The following is a 7010-nucleotide window of genomic DNA, read 5'->3' as shown; positions in this document are numbered from 1 at the left end:
ATGTTTTTTACTTCATCGATTATTGTAAATAATGAAGTAATATATTATATATAACTTCGTCTTAATTATTATTTAGCGAAGTAGTTTATAATATTTTACTTCAATATTAACAATAATCGACGAAGTAATTCATCTGAAAGACTTCGTAGTTATGTATTTTGATGAGGTAATAGACACAAAAAACTTCACAATTTATCCTATTTGTCGAAGTAAATATTATCTATAACTTCAGCATTTATCCTATTTGTTGAAGTATTTTATATTATGTTACTTCACAAATTGCATTTAGTGACGAAAGTAAGTGGTTCGAAAGACTTCAGTAATTTGTGTTTTGGTGAAGTAATTGCGCAAAACAACTTCGTTTTTACAGAACAATGTTGAAGTAAATTAATTCTATCACTTCGTCTGATTTCTTATTGACGAAGTATTTAATATTATGTTACTTCACAATTTGCAAATAACAACAAAGTAATTTACCTGTTACACTTCATTATTTTTTATTTTGATGAAGTAATTGTTAAAAAAGACTTCGCAATATATGACTTAATACAATAATATAATTAGTGTATTAATAAATTACACTAATATATGACTTAATACACTAATATAATTAGTGTATTAAAAAAAGACTTCGCAATATATGACTTAATACACTAATATGATTAATATCCACGAATCCACAATTACATATTCATCAATCCACAAGTAACCCAAAAAATGTATCCACAAAACCAAAAGTATATCCAAAAATCAACAATGACAAACGAAATATTTATCCCAACATACACCATCCATCTAAGCACCTACATAGGAGTAAACAAATTCACTCCATTCACTTCTGACCTCGTCATATTGACATTGGGTGTAATATTGGTTCTTGATGCATCCTGCAAACTGAAATTTGAAAAAAAAATACATTAGATTCTTCTATTTCAAATAAAAATTGACAGATATAAAATATATCAGTACTGGTAGAGGCAGGTTTCATTTGAAAGTACGAACTTATTTCATTTGCATATTGAAATAACACCAGATAAAAATTCATTACAGATTACCCCTAATTGCATGAAGACAATTGCACTTACTAAACCAAAAACACACCCCATTTCTTGACAAGACAAGCCTTCATTTCTCACGACATTGCACATATCTGTTCCTCATTCAAACCCACCAATATAAACCTTAACCAGAAAAACAAAACAAACACCACCGCATCCAAAGCACACAAAATTTACACTTCCATACAGACGAATCAAAACTAGCTTAACTCAATCAATTCAACAACAAGACACAAGCAAAACAAGATTTTCACAAAATGGGAAGTGCCTGATTAATCAAAAATGCACCGAGGAGAAACTCGATCAAAATAATTATTAACAGAGTAGTAATCAGGTACCGTAACAGAAGAACCCTAGCTTTTGTGCTAAAATAAACAGATACAGCAAATACTAACTAAATCCTACAATTTATGCGGTCGAGAATGAGCTAACAAATCCAAAACCAACAAAAAGCAAACAAATTTGAAGAGAAGTACGCTAATATGAGATCTATTGCGCCTCCTTTTTGTAGTATGCTCGTGGGATTTATGAAAGATCAAAGAACTAAAGCTGAATTTGAGATCGCTACTTAATTTGAAGATGAGAAAAATGTAAGAGGGAACCAATGTTAAGCACCAATCCGATATGAGGGAACCAATGTTAAGTACCAGTCAATTCCTTCAAGATGGTTAGTTGCATTTACATTTGCGTGAGGACAGATATAGACCAAAAAAATAGGAAAAGACAAAACCAGATCACCTTAAACTCCAACAAAATCTGAAGCAACCCAACTTCTTGTTTCAAGAAGCAAAATCAACTTAAAAGTAAGAACAGATTGAATTTGTGCCACTTGGAAATGATACAAGAATCTTGAAAAAAGGACAACACTTACAGGAACAAAATTTCCTTTTTTTATCACTAATATAAAATATATCACAATGACAACAATTCATCTCAAGCAATTATCTCAACAATAAAATATATCCCAATGGAAACACATTATCTCAACAATAAAATATATCCCAATGGCAACACATTATTTCAAAAATAAAATATATCTTAATGACAACAATTCATCTCAGTCAATCAACAAATTTATCCCAAGAAGAAACTCACCATCTTCTCCAAGTGTGGATCATCGCAATCGACTATCTCTTTCATGTACCTCATGACACAATATCCACACTCAACCGAACCACTTTGTTTCAGATTACCCTATAATGGAATTGAAAAGTTAATGCAACAATCACAATCTAATTAATAACCACTACCAATTCATGTACTCATAAATAAGTACGATACATACCGTCAATACTTTAAAACCTGGCCCTTAGAAATATCCTTGAGGCATTGTACATCTTCACCCCACTACATTTTAAATAGTAAGAAGATATATTTTTGCATATTTATAAGTTAATGTATTCAAAATCAACATAAGCTACTACCTACTTTGTCACAATAGTTTTCATGTATCATCTCGATTCCTGTTAGACGTAGAATCCAATAAATATATCATATTATTATCTTCGTTGACGATTGTCAAGATCCAATGGTACCTGAAAAAATGAAATTACAGCATTGGCTACCATGAAGTAGAAATCTATAAATAACTAAATTCTTACCCAGTGTTGTATGGGATGAGGCAGATGCTATCTCTACACATTGCTTCCAACTGGTCAGCAATATGTTGTGATAAGTCACGGCCATCTGTTTCCAATCGGGCATGTAGGTATATTACCGGGATCCACAAACGAAAAATAATCAGCCTTGTCTTTTTTCTTCAAATCTTTGTAGAGGTGACTGCATGATATAGATGCACTAATATATCGTTTAGAAAATTTTCAAAATATGAACAAGTACCACAAAAAATATTATATAAATGCACAAATATTGTAAGTTAGACATTATATATACCCCATGTAAACTAAAATTTGTCTGGCACCTATCTCCCTCATCTCCATAAAGCGTACGATATCTTCTCTTAGCAACCGTATGCTTTTAAGACGTCCAAACATAGCGTCCTCAAACTCAATGCATATGGTATCCGATTCATTCAGCAATCGAACAACATGAGAGTAGATATACTTGCACGACATGGGTAATGTTTTCTCAATTTCTTTGAAATTGTCGCGCTGACCAGGAACATCCGCAAGCACAAATGATTGAGGTTTCCCCTTCATCTACAATTTAAAATATTATTCATACAAGTATTTTAAAATAAAACATTGTTCGAGCAACATATCTGACAGTTGCAAACACAAAGTCAAATGAAAACCGAAAGTACCTTTGTCGTTGGAAAAATAACCAACTCTTTAGGTCAACCAACAATGACTCCAACAGCATCATTGATGATTGTTGGTCCAAACTTAATTGGGATCGGAAGCTGTGCTTTTTCATCTAAGACAACATCAATAGATACCTTGAAGTTCTCTTCCCCAAGTGGAACATGGTGAATCATAACATTTGGACCTCCTTCTGATATTATTTTGCCATAAGCCACCACGTTTTCGCGTTCTTTTACAGCCAGGTGACATTTTTTCCCCATTCAAGAACAAAAAGACATGATATATTTTTATATGGAGGTGAATATAATTTAATTGACATCAAAATTCAGAGACATACAAGCTTCGTATTTGAAGTGCCGCAATCATAAACTTCTTGCACATCATCTGACAATTTTGAGTCTTTCACTCCTGGGAACTTGTTTGATGCTACAGTCTCAGAAGATCGATCATTGATTAATGGAATCACAGCAGCAAGTTGAGACCTCAGCATCTCCAATTCAGCTTTCAAACTTTTAGTCTCCTCCGATTGTGCTTTTACATTTTCAATCACAGCTTTTGAGATTGTTTCTCTCTTCTTTCTTGGAGTTTTAAAGAATACTTGTGGTTTTACGAAACCTCCCACACCTCGAACCCTTCCATAGTGTTCTTGGCTTCCTAAGGCAGCGGTTAACACGTCATTCATTCCAGAAGATTTGAACTCTCCTTTGCCTTTCTTTGCCAACAATTCATCCTACAATTGGAGACATGACAAATCAATTCATAATCTACAGTGTTATTTATCTAGGCAATATGGCGATTGAATAAAACTAAACATTTACAACTTTTTCAACTACTTCTGATGTCTCCGAACATGTTATGTTGCCAGATTTGTCTTCTCGAGCTTTACGCCAAAGCACAGGTCTATCAACTTCCTCATCTTCAGCAACCAATTTTTTGTTCCGCTACAATTTCAAAACTCATATGTTTAATAACATGAAGAACATGCTAAAAATTACAAATATATTGCTCTGTTTCTTACCAGTTCAGCCTCCAAGCCAATGTAACCCTTGCGAGACATTCTGTGGTGATATTTACAATGCATGGTCCGTTTTTTTTGTTTTTCATGAGTAACCTGCATCATTATGTTGGCTCGGTTAAGTATTGAATTTAATAAATTCGTGAGGAAACATATCAAATTATTAAAGTACCTCTCATGATGGATCCAGTCTCGCATCCACAAATGCTTTCCAATCCGCTAGTGGGATTTGATACTGACTTGGTGGAGAAATCAACTTTTCAGGATTATCTTTGTTCGGCCAAACAAATCTACTAGTCAATTTGTTTTTGAAATCTCGCCACTTCTGAGATGCTGAATGCATCACAGCATACTGACTTTCTGGCGCTAGTTCAAAGACGTTCTGCAACAAAAACAGATTATTTAGAGGTGCAAGTATGATTGTAAATTCAAACTGAAGCTTGTACTTACCGAAATCTCTTCCCACAATTTTTGTTTTATGGTTTTTGGAACTTCAGGCCATGACTTTATACTGATTGGCACCATGGCTCTAGCAATAGAACCAATGTATGATTGTAAAGCCCTTCCATTTGCATTGTATGCTGGCCGCCCCATGTCATCATAATCAATCTTTGCTTTTTTCCTCCATCTGGCAGTAGCAATTAGTTTACCCATCAACGTAGGGCCTCGCTTGTTCCTCTGCACATCTACAGGATGTTCTTCTCCATCAGTAAGTATAGGGTGCTCTGCATTAGTAACTATATTTAGCTTATCATCATGTACTCCTTGTACCATCTCAACTGTAGCATTTGTGTCCTTTTTTTTACGACCCATTGAGCCTTTTTCTACATATTTACATGAATGAAACCAATGTTAAAACCTACACAATAACATTAACCATTAAAATAGCATAAACAATAATTCTAATAAGACATGTATAAACATGACATAAATAATAACAGAAACAATAATAACATAAATAATGAACATGACTTGTAGAAACCTGACATAAATAATAAACATGACATAAATAATAGCAATGAGGTTATGTTTATAGCATAACAAAAAACATGACATAAAAGTGAAACACATCATTTTTTCTTGTTCGTTTCCCTAGCCACCCTCAGTTTCTGATCTAAAGTAACTTTCATGAGCCGGAATACAATGAGTATCAACATCATCAATTGGTCGAGAATCAGGAATACTAGTCCAACCATCATCATCTCCCTCGTAACATCGATTTGGCACAGGGAGTACAATTGACCACCCTTTTTGTAATGGGTCATCAATATAAAAGACTTGATTGACTTGACTTGCAAGGACAAATGAGTCATTCTTGTGCCCTATTTTGTTCATATTGACCAAGGTGAATCCATATTCATCATTGTTGATTACTCCTTTGTCATTTTCAACCCACGCACACTTGAAAAGAGGAACTTGAAATTGATGATTGTCCAACTCCCATATTTCTTCAATCACTCCATAGAAAGTCACACCAGTCATCAAGGGATTCTTATCTTTGGCACTACAGACAAGCATGGTGCTAGCAACTAGAGAAACCCCACTGTTTTGGCAAACTCTCTCATCATCCCGTGCCTTTGTTTGGTATAAATTGTCATTTATCACATAACTACTATACTTAATGACTTGCCCACGTGGACCATGAGCCAGCCATGTCAATGTTGATGTTGTTCCACCATTGCAGCTATCTATTTCAGCATCCACCTGACATTTATACAATTAGAATAGGGTGATTAAAATACTAGCTCCAAACTGTTCACCACACCACAAAATGCATAAAGCAGATTTATCCACCTAACCTTTGCACGAAACCAGTCAATGAACTTCTTATTGTGAGCATCTTGTATCCACCTTTCATCTTTCTCTTTTCTCGGAAACATTGACTTCAGGAAATATTTATGTTCACTGTGGAAATATTTATATAGAAATTTGTGTTCGATATTAAATATTGACAATCACATGGGTGCAGAATTATAGAATAATGCAATACACTTACATAATGTAGGGAGATACTTCTTCTGTATTTTCCAGCACAGTCAAATGTGCTTGTTGAAGGTCAACTTGTGGCACTATAATTGGTGTTTTGCATGCTAAGAAGCAAGCAATTTTCGATTTGGGATCGCGATTTGATTGAGGGACCCCAATAGGATCAAGGTCATTTAGGTATTCCGAACAAAACTCAATTGCTTCTTCGGCTGAATATCTCTGAACAATGCAACCTTCAGGATGTTTTCGACTGCCTACATAACTCTTAAGCACCTTCATGGATCTTTCGAACGGTACATCCACCGGAAGTACACTGGTCCACATAATCGAACTTCTCGAACAAGATGAACTGTTAAGTGAAGCATGACATCGAAGAAAGAAGGGGGGAAATACTGCTCCAATAAGCAGAGTGTAACAACCAAGTCAGATTGCAACTTATCTAACTTGGCTACATCTATCACCTTGCAACAAATATCTTTGAAGAAGAAACATAATCTTATGATGGCATATCTAACATGTTTTGGTAACGCATCACGTATGAGTATTGGCAAGAAATGCTGCATTAGAACATGACAATCATAAGATTTCAAGCCAATCAATTTCAACTCAGACAAGGACACAAGATTATTCAGGTTCGATGAGAAACCTTCTGGGACTTTTATATCCATTATCGACTGACAAACTTGT

The 7010-nt window shown here is 34.5% G+C and overlaps 3 long non-coding RNA genes across 3 annotated transcripts; all 3 read right to left on the bottom strand.

Annotated features, from left to right (window-relative positions):
* Nucleotides 1–2750: 2750 nt before the first annotated feature.
* Nucleotides 2751–4051, bottom strand: LOC142522908 (uncharacterized). The gene is made up of 3 exons (XR_012814547.1): nucleotides 3322–4051; nucleotides 2952–3217; nucleotides 2751–2837 (listed from the first exon to the last, which is right to left on the bottom strand). It is a non-coding gene; the product is annotated as an uncharacterized LOC142522908 (long non-coding RNA).
* A 106-nt stretch (nucleotides 4052–4157) lies between these two features.
* LOC142522162 (uncharacterized) lies at nucleotides 4158–4700 on the bottom strand. Its single transcript, XR_012814395.1, has 3 exons — nucleotides 4510–4700; nucleotides 4341–4433; nucleotides 4158–4263 (listed from the first exon to the last, which is right to left on the bottom strand). It is a non-coding gene; the product is annotated as an uncharacterized LOC142522162 (long non-coding RNA).
* Nucleotides 4701–5843: 1143 nt separating this feature from the next.
* LOC142522305 (uncharacterized) lies at nucleotides 5844–6440 on the bottom strand. Its single transcript, XR_012814441.1, has 3 exons — nucleotides 6334–6440; nucleotides 6137–6242; nucleotides 5844–6041 (listed from the first exon to the last, which is right to left on the bottom strand). It is a non-coding gene; the product is annotated as an uncharacterized LOC142522305 (long non-coding RNA).
* Between the last annotated feature and the right edge of the window lie 570 nt (nucleotides 6441–7010).

Source organism: Primulina tabacum, chromosome 13, assembly GCF_025594145.1.
Source record: "Primulina tabacum isolate GXHZ01 chromosome 13, ASM2559414v2, whole genome shotgun sequence".
NCBI lineage: Eukaryota > Viridiplantae > Streptophyta > Magnoliopsida > Lamiales > Gesneriaceae > Primulina > Primulina tabacum.
The sequence above is the reverse complement of the archived record's forward strand: the minus strand, read 5'-3'. Positions and strand labels throughout refer to the sequence as shown.